The sequence below is a fragment of the Phalangium opilio genome, unplaced genomic scaffold (genome assembly GCF_054372755.1).
Source record: "Phalangium opilio isolate 3A_F unplaced genomic scaffold, DU_Popi_V2 ptg000101l_1, whole genome shotgun sequence".
Taxonomy (NCBI): domain Eukaryota; kingdom Metazoa; phylum Arthropoda; class Arachnida; order Opiliones; family Phalangiidae; genus Phalangium; species Phalangium opilio.
Genome location: NW_028324204.1, coordinates 9159741 through 9176141, shown reverse-complemented (window position 1 = coordinate 9176141; position 16401 = coordinate 9159741).

Genomic DNA, 16401 nt, shown 5'->3' with positions numbered 1-16401 from the left:
GTTCGAGCCCACCCGGGAAAGGTGTTGTGGGGTCTCAAATGTAACGTAGAAAGCCAAAGTTTTTCCACAATACCTGACAACCATTTAATTTCTGAGCTTCCGTGGATCAATGGTTAGCGCGTTCGGCTGTTAACCAATAGGTTGGTGGTTCGAGCCCATCCGGGAGCGGTGTTGTGTGATCTCAAATGTAACGTAGAAAGCCAAAGTTTTTCCACAATACCTGACGACCATTTAATTTTTGGACTTCCGTGGCGCAATAGTTAGCGCGTTCGGCTGTTAACCAATAGGTTGGTGGTTCGACCCCATCCGGGAGCGGTGTTGTGAGGTCTCAGATGTGACGTAAAAAGTCAAGGTTTTTACATAATACCTGACGAGCATTAAACTTTTGGGCTTCCGTGGCGCAATGGTTAGCGCGTTCGGCTGTTAACCAATAGGTTGGTGGTTCGAGCCCATCCGGGAGCGGTGTTGTGAGGTCTCAGATGTGACGTAAGAAGTCAAGGTTTTTACACAATACCTGACGAGTATTTAACTTTTGGGCTTCCGTGGCGCAATGGTTAGCGCGTTCGGCTGTTAACCGAAAGGTTGGTGGTTCGAGCCCATCCGGGAGCGGTGTTGTGAGGTCTCAGATGTGACGTAAAAAGTCAAGGTTTTTACACAATACCTAACGAGCATTTAACTTTTGGGCTTCCGTGGCGCAATGGTTAGCGCGTTCGGCTGTTAACCAATAGGTTGGTGGTTCGAGCCCATCCGGGAGCGGTGTTGTGAGGTCTCAGATGTGACGTAAAAAGTCAAGGTTTTTACACAATACCTGACGAGCATTTAACTTTTGTGCTTCCGTGGCGCAATGGTTAGCGCGTTCGGCTGTTAACCAATAGGTTGGTGGTTCGAGCCCATCCGGGAGCGGTGTTGTGAGGTCTCAGATGTGACGTAAAAAGTCAAGGTTTTTACATAATACCTGACGAGCATTTAACTTTTGGGCTTCCGTGGCGCAATGGTTAGCGCGTTCGGCTGTTAACCAAAAGGTTGGTGGTTCGAGCCCATCCGGGAGCGGTGTTGTGAGGTCTCAGATGTGACGTAAAAAGTCAAGGTTTTTACACAATACCTAACGAGCATTTAACTTTTGGGCTTCCGTGGCGCAATGGTTAGCGCGTTCGGCTGTTAACCAATAGGTTGGTGGTTCGAGCCAATCCGGGAGCGGTGTTGTGAGGTCTCAGATGTGACGTAAAAAGTCAAGGTTTTTACACAATACCTAACGAGCATTTAACTTTTGGGCTTCCGTGGCGCAATGGTTAGCGCGTTCGGCTGTTAACCAATAGGTTGGTGGTTCGAGCCAATCCGGGAGCGGTGTTGTGAGGTCTCAGATGTGACGTAAAAAGTCAAGGTTTTTACACAATACCTGACGAGCATTTAACTTTTGTGCTTCCGTGGCGCAATGGTTAGCGCGTTCGGCTGTTAACCAATAGGTTGGTGGTTCGACCCCATCCGGGAGCGGTGTTGTGAGGTCTCAGATGTGACGTAAAAAGTCAAGGTTTTTACACAATACCTAACGAGCATTTAACTTTTGGGCTTCCGTGGCGCAATGGTTAGCGCGTTCGGCTGTTAACCAATAGGTTGGTGGTTCGAGCCAATCCGGGAGCGGTGTTGTGAGGTCTCAGATGTGACGTAAAAAGTCAAGGTTTTTACACAATACCTGACGAGCATTTAACTTTTGTGCTTCCGTGGCGCAATGGTTAGCGCGTTCGGCTGTTAACCAATAGGTTGGTGGTTCGACCCCATCCGGGAGCGGTGTTGTGAGGTCTCAGATTTGACGTAAAAAGTCAAGGTTTTTACACAATACCTGACGAGCATTTAACTTTTGGGCTTCCGTGGCGCAATGGTTAGCGCGTTCGGCTGTTAACCAATAGGTTGGTGGTTCGAGCCCATCCGGGAGCGGTGTTGTGAGGTCTCAGATGTGACGTAAAAAGTCAAGGTTTTTACACAATACCTGACGAGCATTTAATTTTTGGGCTTCCGTGGCGCAATGGTTAGCGCGTTCAGCTGTTAATCGAAAGGTTGGTGGTTCGAGCCCACCCGGGAAAGGTGTTGTGGGGTCTCAAATGTAACGTAGAAAGCCAAAGTTTTTCCACAATACCTGACAACCATTTAATTTCTGAGCTTCCGTGGATCAATGGTTAGCGCGTTCGGCTGTTAACCAATAGGTTGGTGGTTCGAGCCCATCCGGGAGCGGTGTTGTGTGATCTCAAATGTAACGTAGAAAGCCAAAGTTTTTCCACAATACCTGACGACCATTTAATTTTTGGGCTTCCGTGGCGCAATAGTTAGCGCGTTCGGTTGTTAACCAATAGGTTGGTGGTTTCGTACCCATCCGGGAGCGGTGTTGTGAGGTCTCAGATGTGACGTAAAAAGTCAAGGTTTTTACATAATACCTGACGAGCATTTAACTTTTGGGCTTCCGTGGCGCAATGGTTAGCGCGTTCGGCTGTTAACCAATAGGTTGGTGGTTCGAGCCCATCCGGGAGCGGTGTTGTGAGGTCTCAGATGTGACGTAAAAAGTCAAGGTTTTTACACAATACCTAACGAGCATTTAACTTTTGGGCTTCCGTGGCGCAATGGTTAGCGCGTTCGGCTGTTAACCAATAGGTTGGTGGTTCGAGCCCATCCGGGAGCGGTGTTGTGAGGTCTCAGATGTGACGTAAAAAGTCAAGGTTTTTACACAATACCTGACGAGCATTTAACTTTTGGGCTTCCGTGGCGCAATGGTTAGCGCATTCGGCTGTTAACCAATAGGTTGGTGGTTCGAGCCCATCCGGGAGCGGTGTTGTGAGGTCTCAGATGTGACGTAAGAAGTCAAGGTTTTTACACAATACCTGACGAGTATTTAACTTTTGGGCTTCCGTGGCGCAATGGTTAGCGCGTTCGGCTGTTAACCAATAGGTTGGTGGTTCGAGCCCATCCGGGAGCGGTGTTGTGAGGTCTCAGATGTGACGTAAAAAGTCAAGTTTTTTGCACAATACCTGACGAGCATTTAGGTTTTGGGCTTCCGTGGCGCAATGGTTAGCGCGTTCGGCTGTTAAGCAATAGGTTGGTGGTTCGAGCCCATCCGGGAGCGGTGTTGTGAGGTCTCAGATGTGACGTAAAAAGTCAAGGTTTTTACACAATACCTGACGAGCATTTAAATTTTGGGCTTCCTTGGCGCAATGGTTAGCGCGTTCGGCTGTTAACCAATAGGTTGGTGGTTCGAGCCCACCCGGGAGCGGTGTTGTGTGATCTCAAATGTAACGTAGAAATCAAAGTTTTTCCACAATACCTGACGACCATTTAATTTTTGGGCTTCCGTGGCGCAATGGTTAGCGCGTTCAGCTGTTAATCGAAAGGTTGGTGGTTCGAGCCCACCCGGGAGAGGTGTTGTGGGGTCTCAAATGTAACGTAGAAAGCCAAAGTTTTTCCACAACACCTGACAACCATTAAATTTCTGAGCTTCCGTGGCTCAATGGTTAGCGCGTTCGGCTGTTAACCAATAGGTTGATGGTTCGAGCCCATCCGGGAGCGGTGTTGTGAGGTCTCAGATGTGACGTAAAAAGTCAAGGTTTTTACACAATACCTGACGAGCACTTAACTTTTGGGCTTCCGTGGCGCAATGGTTAGCGCGTTCGGCTGTTAACCAATAGGTTGGTGGTTCGAGCCCATCCGGGAGCGGTGTTGTGAGGTCTCAGATGTGACGTAAGAAGTCAAGGTTTTTACACAATACCTGACGAGTATTTAACTTTTGGGCTTCCGTGGCGCAATGGTTAGCGCGTTCGGCTGTTAACCAATAGGTTGGTGGTTCGACCCCATCCGGGAGCGGTGTTGTGAGGTCTCAGATGTGACGTAAAAAGTCAAGTTTTTTGCACAATACCTGACGAGCATTTAGGTTTTGGGCTTCCGTGGCGCAATGGTTAGCGCGTTCGGCTGTTAAGCAATAGGTTGGTGGTTCGAGCCCATCCGGGAGCGGTGTTGTGAGGTCTCAGATGTGACGTAAAAAGTCAAGGTTTTTACACAATACCTGACGAGCATTTAAATTTTGGGCTTCCTTGGCGCAATGGTTAGCGCGTTCGGCTGTTAACCAATAGGTTGGTGGTTCGACCCCATCCGGGAGCGGTGTTGTGAGGTCTCAGATGTGACGTAAAAAATCAAGTTTTTTGCACAATACCTGACGAGCATTTTGGTTTTGGGCTTCCGTGGCGCAATGGTTAGCGCGTTCGGCTGTTAAGCAATAGGTTGGTGGTTCGAGCCCATCCGGGAGCGGTGTTGTGAGGTCTCAGATGTGACGTAAAAGTCAAGGTTTTTACACAATACCTGACGAGCATTTAATTTTTGGGCTTCCGTGGCGAAATGGTTAGCGCGTTCAGCTGTTAATCGAAAGGTTGGTGGTTCGAGCCCACCCGGGAAAGGTGTTGTGGGGTCTCAAATGTAACGTAGAAAGCCAAAGTTTTTCCACAATACCTGACAACCATTTAATTTCTGAGCTTCCGTGGATCAATGGTTAGCGCGTTCGGCTGTTAACCAATAGGTTGGTGGTTCGAGCCCATCCGGGAGCGGTGTTGTGTGATCTCAAATGTAACGTAGAAAGCCAAAGTTTTTCCACAATACCTGAAGACCATTTAATTTTTGGACTTCCGTGGCGCAATAGTTAGCGCGTTCGGCTGTTAACCAATAGGTTGGTGGTTCGACCCCATCCGGGAGCGGTGTTGTGAGGTCTCAGATGTGACGTAAAAAGTCAAGGTTTTTACATAATACCTGACGAGCATTTAACTTTTGGGCTTCCGTGGCGCAATGGTTAGCGCGTTCGGCTGTTAACCAATAGGTTGGTGGTTCGAGCCCATCCGGGAGCGGTGTTGTGAGGTCTCAGATGTGACGTAAAAAGTCAAGGTTTTTACACAATACCTAACGAGCATTTAACTTTTGGGCTTCCGTGGCGCAATGGTTAGCGCGTTCGGCTGTTAACCAATAGGTTGGTGGTTCGAGCCCATCCGGGAGCGGTGTTGTGAGGTCTCAGATGTGACGTAAAAAGTCAAGGTTTTTACACAATACCTGACGAGCATTTAACTTTTGGGCTTCCGTGGCGCAATGGTTAGCGCGTTCGGCTGTTAACCAATAGGTTGGTGGTTCGAGCCCATCCGGGAGCGGTGTTGTGAGGTCTCAGATGTGACGTAAGAAGTCAAGGTTTTTACACAATACCTGACGAGTATTTAACTTTTGGGCTTCCGTGGCGCAATGGTTAGCGCGTTCGGCTGTTAACCAATAGGTTGGTGGTTCGAGCCCATCCGGGAGCGGTGTTGTGAGGTCTCAGATGTGACGTAAAAAGTCAAGTTTTTTGCACAATACCTGACGAGCATTTAGGTTTTGGGCTTCCGTGGCGCAATGGTTAGCGCGTTCGGCTGTTAAGCAATAGGTTGGTGGTTCGAGCCCATCCGGGAGCGGTGTTGTGAGGTCTCAGATGTGACGTAAGAAGTCAAGGTTTTTACACAATACCTGACGAGTATTTAACTTTTGGGCTTCCGTGGCGCAATGGTTAGCGCGTTCGGCTGTTAACCAATAGGTTGGTGGTTCGACCCCATCCGGGAGCGGTGTTGTGAGGTCTCAGATGTGACGTAAAAAGTCAAGTTTTTTGCACAATACCTGACGAGCATTTAGGTTTTGGGCTTCCGTGGCGCAATGGTTAGCGCGTTCGGCTGTTAAGCAATAGGTTGGTGGTTCGAGCCCATCCGGGAGCGGTGTTGTGAGGTCTCAGATGTGACGTAAAAAGTCAAGGTTTTTACACAATACCTGACGAGCATTTAAATTTTGGGCTTCCTTGGCGCAATGGTTAGCGCGTTCGGCTGTTAACCAATAGGTTGGTGGTTCGACCCCATCCGGGAGCGGTGTTGTGAGGTCTCAGATGTGACGTAAAAAATCAAGTTTTTTGCACAATACCTGACGAGCATTTTGGTTTTGGGCTTCCGTGGCGCAATGGTTAGCGCGTTCGGCTGTTAAGCAATAGGTTGGTGGTTCGAGCCCATCCGGGAGCGGTGTTGTGAGGTCTCAGATGTGACGTAAAAAGTCAAGGTTTTTACACAATACCTGACGAGCATTTAATTTTTGGGCTTCCGTGGCGAAATGGTTAGCGCGTTCAGCTGTTAATCGAAAGGTTGGTGGTTCGAGCCCACCCGGGAAAGGTGTTGTGGGGTCTCAAATGTAACGTAGAAAGCCAAAGTTTTTCCACAATACCTGACAACCATTTAATTTCTGAGCTTCCGTGGATCAATGGTTAGCGCGTTCGGCTGTTAACCAATAGGTTGGTGGTTCGAGCCCATCCGGGAGCGGTGTTGTGTGATCTCAAATGTAACGTAGAAAGCCAAAGTTTTTCCACAATACCTGACGACCATTTAATTTTTGGACTTCCGTGGCGCAATAGTTAGCGCGTTCGGCTGTTAACCAATAGGTTGGTGGTTCGACCCCATCCGGGAGCGGTGTTGTGAGGTCTCAGATGTGACGTAAAAAGTCAAGGTTTTTACATAATACCTGACGAGCATTTAACTTTTGGGCTTCCGTGGCGCAATGGTTAGCGCGTTCGGCTGTTAACCAATAGGTTGGTGGTTCGAGCCCATCCGGGAGCGGTGTTGTGAGGTCTCAGATGTGACGTAAAAAGTCAAGGTTTTTACACAATACCTAACGAGCATTTAACTTTTGGGCTTCCGTGGCGCAATGGTTAGCGCGTTCGGCTGTTAACCAATAGGTTGGTGGTTCGAGCCCATCCGGGAGCGGTGTTGTGAGGTCTCAGATGTGACGTAAAAAGTCAAGGTTTTTACACAATACCTGACGAGCATTTAACTTTTGGGCTTCCGTGGCGCAATGGTTAGCGCGTTCGGCTGTTAACCAATAGGTTGGTGGTTCGAGCCCATCCGGGAGCGGTGTTGTGAGGTCTCAGATGTGACGTAAGAAGTCAAGGTTTTTACACAATACCTGACGAGTATTTAACTTTTGGGCTTCCGTGGCGCAATGGTTAGCGCGTTCGGCTGTTAACCAATAGGTTGGTGGTTCGAGCCCATCCGGGAGCGGTGTTGTGAGGTCTCAGATGTGACGTAAAAAGTCAAGTTTTTTGCACAATACCTGACGAGCATTTAGGTTTTGGGCTTCCGTGGCGCAATGGTTAGCGCGTTCGGCTGTTAAGCAATAGGTTGGTGGTTCGAGCCCATCCGGGAGCGGTGTTGTGAGGTCTCAGATGTGACGTAAAAAGTCAAGGTTTTTACACAATACCTGACGAGCATTTAATTTTTGGGCTTCCGTGGCGCAATGGTTAGCGCGTTCAGCTGTTAATCGAAAGGTTGGTGGTTCGAGCCCACCCGGGAAAGGTGTTGTGGGGTCTCAAATGTAACGTAGAAAGACAAAGTTTTTCCACAATACCTGACAACCATTTAATTTCTGAGCTTCCGTGGATCAATGGTTAGCGCGTTCGGCTGTTAACCAATAGGTTGGTGGTTCGAGCCCATCCGGGAGCGGTGTTGTGTGATCTCAAATGTAACGTAGAAAGCCAAAGTTTTTCCACAATACCTGACGACCATTTAATTTTTGGACTTCCGTGGCGCAATAGTTAGCGCGTTCGGCTGTTAACCAATAGGTTGGTGGTTCGACCCCATCCGGGAGCGGTGTTGTGAGGTCTCAGATGTGACGTAAAAAGTCAAGGTTTTTACATAATACCTGACGAGCATTTAACTTTTGGGCTTCCGTGGCGCAATGGTTAGCGCGTTCGGCTGTTAACCAATAGGTTGGTGGTTCGAGCCCATCCGGGAGCGGTGTTGTGAGGTCTCAGATGTGACGTAAAAAGTCAAGGTTTTTACACAATACCTAACGAGCATTTAACTTTTGGGCTTCCGTGGCGCAATGGTTAGCGCGTTCGGCTGTTAACCAATAGGTTGATGGTTCGAGCCCATCCGGGAGCGGTGTTGTGAGGTCTCAGATGTGACGTAAAAAGTCAAGGTTTTTACACAATACCTGACGAGCATTTAACTTTTGGGCTTCCGTGGCGCAATGGTTAGCGCGTTCGGCTGTTAACCAATAGGTTGGTGGTACGAGCCCATCCGGGAGCGGTGTTGTGAGGTCTCAGATGTGACGTAAGAAGTCAAGGTTTTTACACAATACCTGACGAGTATTTAACTTTTGGGCTTCCGTGGCGCAATGGTTAGCGCGTTCGGCTGTTAACCAATAGGTTGGTGGTTCGAGCCCATCCGGGAGCGGTGTTGTGAGGTCTCAGATGTGACGTAAAAAGTCAAGTTTTTTGCACAATACCTGACGAACATTTAGGTTTTGGGCTTCCGTGGCGCAATGGTTAGCGCGTTCGGCTGTTAAGCAATAGGTTGGTGGTTCGAGCCCATCCGGGAGCGGTGTTGTGAGGTCTCAGATGTGACGTAAAAAGTCAAGGTTTTTACACAATACCTGACGAGCATTTAAATTTTGGGCTTCCTTGGCGCAATGGTTAGCGCGTTCGGCTGTTAACCAATAGGTTGGTGGTTCGAGCCCACCCGGGAGCGGTGTTGTGTGATCTCAAATGTAACGTAGAAAGCCAAAGTTTTTCCACAATACCTGACGACCATTTAATTTTTGGGCTTCCGTGGCGCAATGGTTAGCGCGTTCAGCTGTTAATCGAAAGGTTGGTGGTTCGAGCCCACCCGGGAGAGGTGTTGTGGGGTCTCAAATGTAACGTAGAAAGCCAAAGTTTTTCCACAACACCTGACAACCATTAAATTTCTGAGCTTCCGTGGCTCAATGGTTAGCGCGTTCGGCTGTTAACCAATAGGTTGGTGGTTCGAGCCCATCCGGGAGCGGTGTTGTGAGGTCTCAGATGTGACGTAAAAAGTCAAGGTTTTTACACAATACCTGACGAGCACTTAACTTTTGGGCTTCCGTGGCGCAATGGTTAGCGCGTTCGGCTGTTAACCAATAGGTTGGTGGTTCGAGCCCATCCGGGAGCGGTGTTGTGAGGTCTCAGATGTGACGTAAGAAATCAAGGTTTTTACACAATACCTGACGAGTATTTAACTTTTGGGCTTCCGTGGCGCAATGGTTAGCGCGTTCGGCTGTTAACCAATAGGTTGGTGGTTCGACCCCATCCGGGAGCGGTGTTGTGAGGTCTCAGATGTGACGTAAAAAGTCAAGTTTTTTGCACAATACCTGACGAGCATTTAGGTTTTGGGCTTCCGTGGCGCAATGGTTAGCGCGTTCGGCTGTTAAGCAATAGGTTGGTGGTTCGAGCCCATCCGGGAGCGGTGTTGTGAGGTCTCAGATGTGACGTAAAAAGTCAAGGTTTTTACACAATACCTGACGAGCATTTAAATTTTGGGCTTCTTTGGCGCAATGGTAAGCGCGTTCGGCTGTTAACCAATAGGTTGGTGGTTCGACCCCATCCGGGAGCGGTGTTGTGAGGTCTCAGATGTGACGTAAAAAGTCAAGTTTTTTGCACAATACCTGACGAGCATTTTGGTTTTGGGCTTCCGTGGCGCAATGGTTAGCGCGTTCGGCTGTTAAGCAATAGGTTGGTGGTTCGAGCCCATCCGGGAGCGGTGTTGTGAGGTCTCAGATGTGACGTAAAAAGTCAAGGTTTTTACACAATACCTGACGAGCATTTAATTTTTGGGCTTCCGTGGCGAAATGGTTAGCGCGTTCAGCTGTTAATCGAAAGGTTGGTGGTTCGAGCCCACCCGGGAAAGGTGTTGTGGGGTCTCAAATGTAACGTAGAAAGCCAAAGTTTTTCCACCATACCTGACAACCATTTAATTTCTGAGCTTCCGTGGATCAATGGTTAGCGCGTTCGGCTGTTAAGCAATAGGTTGGTGGTTCGAGCCCATCCGGGAGCGGTGTTGTGAGGTCTCAGATGTGACGTAAAAAGTCAAGGTTTTTACACAATACCTGACGAGCATTTAAATTTTGGGCTTCCTTGGCGCAATGGTTAGCGCGTTCGGCTGTTAACCAATAGGTTGGTGGTTCGAGCCCACCCGGGAGCGGTGTTGTGTGATCTCAAATGTAACGTAGAAAGCCAAAGTTTTTCCACAATACCTGACGACCATTTAATTTTTGGGCTTCCGTGGCGCAATGGTTAGCGCGTTCAGCTGTTAATCGAAAGGTTGGTGGTTCGAGCCCACCCGGGAGAGGTGTTGTGGGGTCTCAAATGTAACGTAGAAAGCCAAAGTTTTTCCACAACACCTGACAACCATTAAATTTCTGAGCTTCCGTGGCTCAATGGTTAGCGCGTTCGGCTGTTAACCAATAGGTTGGTGGTTCGAGCCCATCCGGGAGCGGTGTTGTGAGGTCTCAGATGTGACGTAAAAAGTCAAGGTTTTTACACAATACCTGACGAGCACTTAACTTTTGGGCTTCCGTGGCGCAATGGTTAGCGCGTTCGGCTGTTAACCAATAGGTTGGTGGTTCGAGCCCATCCGGGAGCGGTGTTGTGAGGTCTCAGATGTGACGTAAGAAGTCAAGGTTTTTACACAATACCTGACGAGTATTTAACTTTTGGGCTTCCGTGGCGCAATGGTTAGCGCGTTCGGCTGTTAACCAATAGGTTGGTGGTTCGACCCCATCCGGGAGCGGTGTTGTGAGGTCTCAGATGTGACGTAAAAAGTCAAGTTTTTTGCACAATACCTGACGAGCATTTAGGTTTTGGGCTTCCGTGGCGCAATGGTTAGCGCGTTCGGCTGTTAAGCAATAGGTTGGTGGTTCGAGCCCATCCGGGAGCGGTGTTGTGAGGTCTCAGATGTGACGTAAAAAGTCAAGGTTTTTACACAATACCTGACGAGCATTTAAATTTTGGGCTTCTTTGGCACAATGGTAAGCGCGTTCGGCTGTTAACCAATAGGTTGGTGGTTCGACCCCATCCGGGAGCGGTGTTGTGAGGTCTCAGATGTGACGTAAAAAGTCAAGTTTTTTGCACAATACCTGACGAGCATTTTGGTTTTGGGCTTCCGTGGCGCAATGGTTAGCGCGTTCGGCTGTTAAGCAATAGGTTGGTGGTTCGAGCCCATCCGGGAGCGGTGTTGTGAGGTCTCAGATGTGACGTAAAAAGTCAAGGTTTTTACACAATACCTGACGAGCATTTAATTTTTGGGCTTCCGTGGCGAAATGGTTAGCGCGTTCAGCTGTTAATCGAAAGGTTGGTGGTTCGAGCCCACCCGGGAAAGGTGTTGTGGGGTCTCAAATGTAACGTAGAAAGCCAAAGTTTTTCCACCATACCTGACAACCATTTAATTTCTGAGCTTCCGTGGATCAATGGTTAGCGCGTTCGGCTGTTAACCAATAGGTTGGTGGTTCGAGCCCATCCGGGAGCGGTGTTGTGTGATCTCAAATGTAACGTAGAAAGCCAAAGTTTTTCCACAATACCTGACGACCATTTAATTTTTGGACTTCCGTGGCGCAATAGTTAGCGCGTTCGGCTGTTAACCAATAGGTTGGTGGTTCGACCCCATCCGGGAGCGGTGTTGTGAGGTCTCAGATGTGACGTAAAAAGTCAAGGTTTTTACATAATACCTGACGAGCATTTAACTTTTGGGCTTCCGTGGCGCAATGGTTAGCGCGTTCGGCTGTTAACCAATAGGTTGGTGGTTCGAGCCCATCCGGGAGCGGTGTTGTGAGGTCTCAGATGTGACGTAAAAAGTCAAGGTTTTTACACAATACCTAACGAGCATTTAACTTTTGGGCTTCCGTGGCGCAATGGTTAGCGCGTTCGGCTGTTAACCAATAGGTTGGTGGTTCGAGCCCATCCGGGAGCGGTGTTGTGAGGTCTCAGATGTGACGTAAAAAGTCAAGGTTTTTACACAATACCTGACGAGCATTTAAATTTTGGGCTTCCTTGGCGCAATGGTTAGCGCGTTCGGCTGTTAACCAATAGGTTGGTGGTTCGACCCCATCCGGGAGCGGTGTTGTGAGGTCTCAGATGTGACGTAAAAAGTCAAGTTTTTTGCACAATACCTGACGAGCATTTTGGTTTTGGGCTTCCGTGGCGCAATGGTTAGCGCGTTCGGCTGTTAAGCAATAGGTTGGTGGTTCGAGCCCATCCGGGAGCGGTGTTGTGAGGTCTCAGATGTGACGTAAAAAGTCAAGGTTTTTACACAATACCTGACGAGCATTTAATTTTTGGGCTTCCGTGGCGAAATGGTTAGCGCGTTCAGCTGTTAATCGAAAGGTTGGTGGTTCGAGCCCACCCGGGAAAGGTGTTGTGGGGTCTCAAATGTAACGTAGAAAGCCAAAGTTTTTCCACAATACCTGACAACCATTTAATTTCTGAGCTTCCGTGATCAATGGTTAGCGCGTTCGGCTGTTAACCAATAGGTTGGTGGTTCGAGCCCATCCGGGAGCGGTGTTGTGTGATCTCAAATGTAACGTAGAAAGCCAAAGTTTTTCCACAATACCTGACGACCATTTAATTTTTGGACTTCCGTGGCGCAATAGTTAGCGCGTTCGGCTGTTAACCAATAGGTTGGTGGTTCGAGCCCATCCGGGAGCGGTGTTGTGAGGTCTCAGATGTGACGTAAAAAGTCAAGTTTTTTGCACAATACCTGACGAGCATTTAGGTTTTGGGCTTCCGTGGCGCAATGGTTAGCGCGTTCGGCTGTTAAGCAATAGGTTGGTGGTTCGAGCCCATCCGGGAGCGGTGTTGTGAGGTCTCAGATGTGACGTAAAAAGTCAAGGTTTTTACACAATACCTGACGAGCATTTAAATTTTGGGCTTCCTTGGCGCAATGGTTAGCGCGTTCGGCTGTTAACCAATAGGTTGGTGGTTCGAGCCCACCCGGGAGCGGTGTTGTGTGATCTCAAATGTAACGTAGAAAGCCAAAGTTTTTCCACAATACCTGACGACCATTTAATTTTTGGGCTTCCGTGGCGCAATGGTTAGCGCGTTCAGCTGTTAATCGAAAGGTTGGTGGTTCGAGCCCACCCGGGAGAGGTGTTGTGGGGTCTCAAATGTAACGTAGAAAGCCAAAGTTTTTCCACAACACCTGACAACCATTAAATTTCTGAGCTTCCGTGGCTCAATGGTTAGCGCGTTCGGCTGTTAACCAATAGGTTGGTGGTTCGAGCCCATCCGGGAGCGGTGTTGTGAGGTCTCAGATGTGACGTAAAAAGTCAAGGTTTTTACACAATACCTGACGAGCACTTAACTTTTGGGCTTCCGTGGCGCAATGGTTAGCGCGTTCGGCTGTTAACCAATAGGTTGGTGGTTCGAGCCCATCCGGGAGCGGTGTTGTGAGGTCTCAGATGTGACGTAAGAAGTCAAGGTTTTTACACAATACCTGACGAGTATTTAACTTTTGGGCTTCCGTGGCGCAATGGTTAGCGCGTTCGGCTGTTAACCAATAGGTTGGTGGTTCGACCCCATCCGGGAGCGGTGTTGTGAGGTCTCAGATGTGACGTAAAAAGTCAAGTTTTTTGCACAATACCTGACGAGCATTTAGGTTTTGGGCTTCCGTGGCGCAATGGTTAGCGCGTTCGGCTGTTAAGCAATAGGTTGGTGGTTCGAGCCCATCCGGGAGCGGTGTTGTGAGGTCTCAGATGTGACGTAAAAAGTCAAGGTTTTTACACAATACCTGACGAGCATTTAAATTTTGGGCTTCCTTGGCGCAATGGTAAGCGCGTTCGGCTGTTAACCAATAGGTTGGTGGTTCGACCCCATCCGGGAGCGGTGTTGTGAGGTCTCAGATGTGACGTAAAAAGTCAAGTTTTTTGCACAATACCTGACGAGCATTTTGGTTTTGGGCTTCCGTGGCGCAATGGTTAGCGCGTTCGGCTGTTAAGCAATAGGTTGGTGGTTCGAGCCCATCCGGGAGCGGTGTTGTGAGGTCTCAGATGTGACGTAAAAAGTCAAGGTTTTTACACAATACCTGACGAGCATTTAATTTTTGGGCTTCCGTGGCGAAATGGTTAGCGCGTTCAGCTGTTAATCGAAAGGTTGGTGGTTCGAGCCCACCCGGGAAAGGTGTTGTGGGGTCTCAAATGTAACGTAGAAAGCCAAAGTTTTTCCACAATACCTGACAACCATTTAATTTCTGAGCTTCCGTGATCAATGGTTAGCGCGTTCGGCTGTTAACCAATAGGTTGGTGGTTCGAGCCCATCCGGGAGCGGTGTTGTGTGATCTCAAATGTAACGTAGAAAGCCAAAGTTTTTCCACAATACCTGACGACCATTTAATTTTTGGACTTCCGTGGCGCAATAGTTAGCGCGTTCGGCTGTTAACCAATAGGTTGGTGGTTCGACCCCATCCGGGAGCGGTGTTGTGAGGTCTCAGATGTGACGTAAAAAGTCAAGGTTTTTACATAATACCTGACGAGCATTTAACTTTTGGGCTTCCGTGGCGCAATGGTTAGCGCGTTCGGCTGTTAACCAATAGGTTGGTGGTTCGAGCCCATCCGGGAGCGGTGTTGTGAGGTCTCAGATGTGACGTAAAAAGTCAAGGTTTTTACACAATACCTGACGAGCATTTAAATTTTGGGCTTCCTTGGCGCAATGGTTAGCGCGTTCGGCTGTTAACCAATAGGTTGGTGGTTCGACCCCATCCGGGAGCGGTGTTGTGAGGTCTCAGATGTGACGTAAAAAGTCAAGGTTTTTACACAATACCTGACGAGCATTTAATTTTTGGGCTTCCGTGGCGAAATGGTTAGCGCGTTCAGCTGTTAATCGAAAGGTTGGTGGTTCGAGCCCACCCGGGAAAGGTGTTGTGGGGTCTCAAATGTAACGTAGAAAGCCAAAGTTTTTCCACAATACCTGACAACCATTTAATTTCTGAGCTTCCGTGATCAATGGTTAGCGCGTTCGGCTGTTAACCAATAGGTTGGTGGTTCGAGCCCATCCGGGAGCGGTGTTGTGTGATCTCAAATGTAACGTAGAAAGCCAAAGTTTTTCCACAATACCTGACGACCATTTAATTTTTGGACTTCCGTGGCGCAATAGTTAGCGCGTTCGGCTGTTAACCAATAGGTTGGTGGTTCGACCCCATCCGGGAGCGGTGTTGTGAGGTCTCAGATGTGACGTAAAAAGTCAAGGTTTTTACATAATACCTGACGAGCATTTAACTTTTGGGCTTCCGTGGCGCAATGGTTAGCGCGTTCGGCTGTTAACCAATAGGTTGGTGGTTCGAGCCCATCCGGGAGCGGTGTTGTGAGGTCTCAGATGTGACGTAAAAAGTCAAGGTTTTTACACAATACCTAACGAGCATTTAACTTTTGGGCTTCCGTGGCGCAATGGTTAGCGCGTTCGGCTGTTAACCAATAGGTTGGTGGTTCGAGCCCATCCGGGAGCGGTGTTGTGAGGTCTCAGATGTGACGTAAAAAGTCAAGGTTTTTACACAATACCTGACGAGCATTTAACTTTTGGGCTTCCGTGGCGCAATGGTTAGCGCGTTCGGCTGTTAACCAATAGGTTGGTGGTTCGAGCCCATCCGGGAGCGGTGTTGTGAGGTCTCAGATGTGACGTAAGAAGTCAAGGTTTTTACACAATACCTGACGAGTATTTAACTTTTGGGCTTCCGTGGCGCAATGGTTAGCGCGTTCGGCTGTTAACCAATAGGTTGGTGGTTCGAGCCCATCCGGGAGCGGTGTTGTGAGGTCTCAGATGTGACGTAAAAAGTCAAGTTTTTTGCACAATACCTGACGAGCATTTAGGTTTTGGGCTTCCGTGGCGCAATGGTTAGCGCGTTCGGCTGTTAAGCAATAGGTTGGTGGTTCGAGCCCATCCGGGAGCGGTGTTGTGAGGTCTCAGATGTGACGTAAAAAGTCAAGGTTTTTACACAATACCTGACGAGCATTTAAATTTTGGGCTTCCTTGGCGCAATGGTTAGCGCGTTCAGCTGTTAACCAATAGGTTGGTGGTTCGAGCCCACCCGGGAGCGGTGTTGTGTGATCTCAAATGTAACGTAGAAAGCCAAAGTTTTTCCACAATACCTGACGACCATTTAATTTTTGGGCTTCCGTGGCGCAATGGTTAGCGCGTTCAGCTGTTAATCGAAAGGTTGGTGGTTCGAGCCCACCCGGGAGAGGTGTTGTGGGGTCTCAAATGTAACGTAGAAAGCCAAAGTTTTTCCACAACACCTGACAACCATTAAATTTCTGAGCTTCCGTGGCTCAATGGTTAGCGCGTTCGGCTGTTAACCAATAGGTTGGTGGTTCGAGCCCATCCGGGAGCGGTGTTGTGAGGTCTCAGATGTGACGTAAAAGTCAAGGTTTTTACACAATACCTGACGAGCACTTAACTTTTGGGCTTCCGTGGCGCAATGGTTAGCGCGTTCGGCTGTTAACCAATAGGTTGGTGGTTCGAGCCCATCCGGGAGCGGTGTTGTGAGGTCTCAGATGTGACGTAAGAAGTCAAGGTTTTTACACAATACCTGACGAGTATTTAAC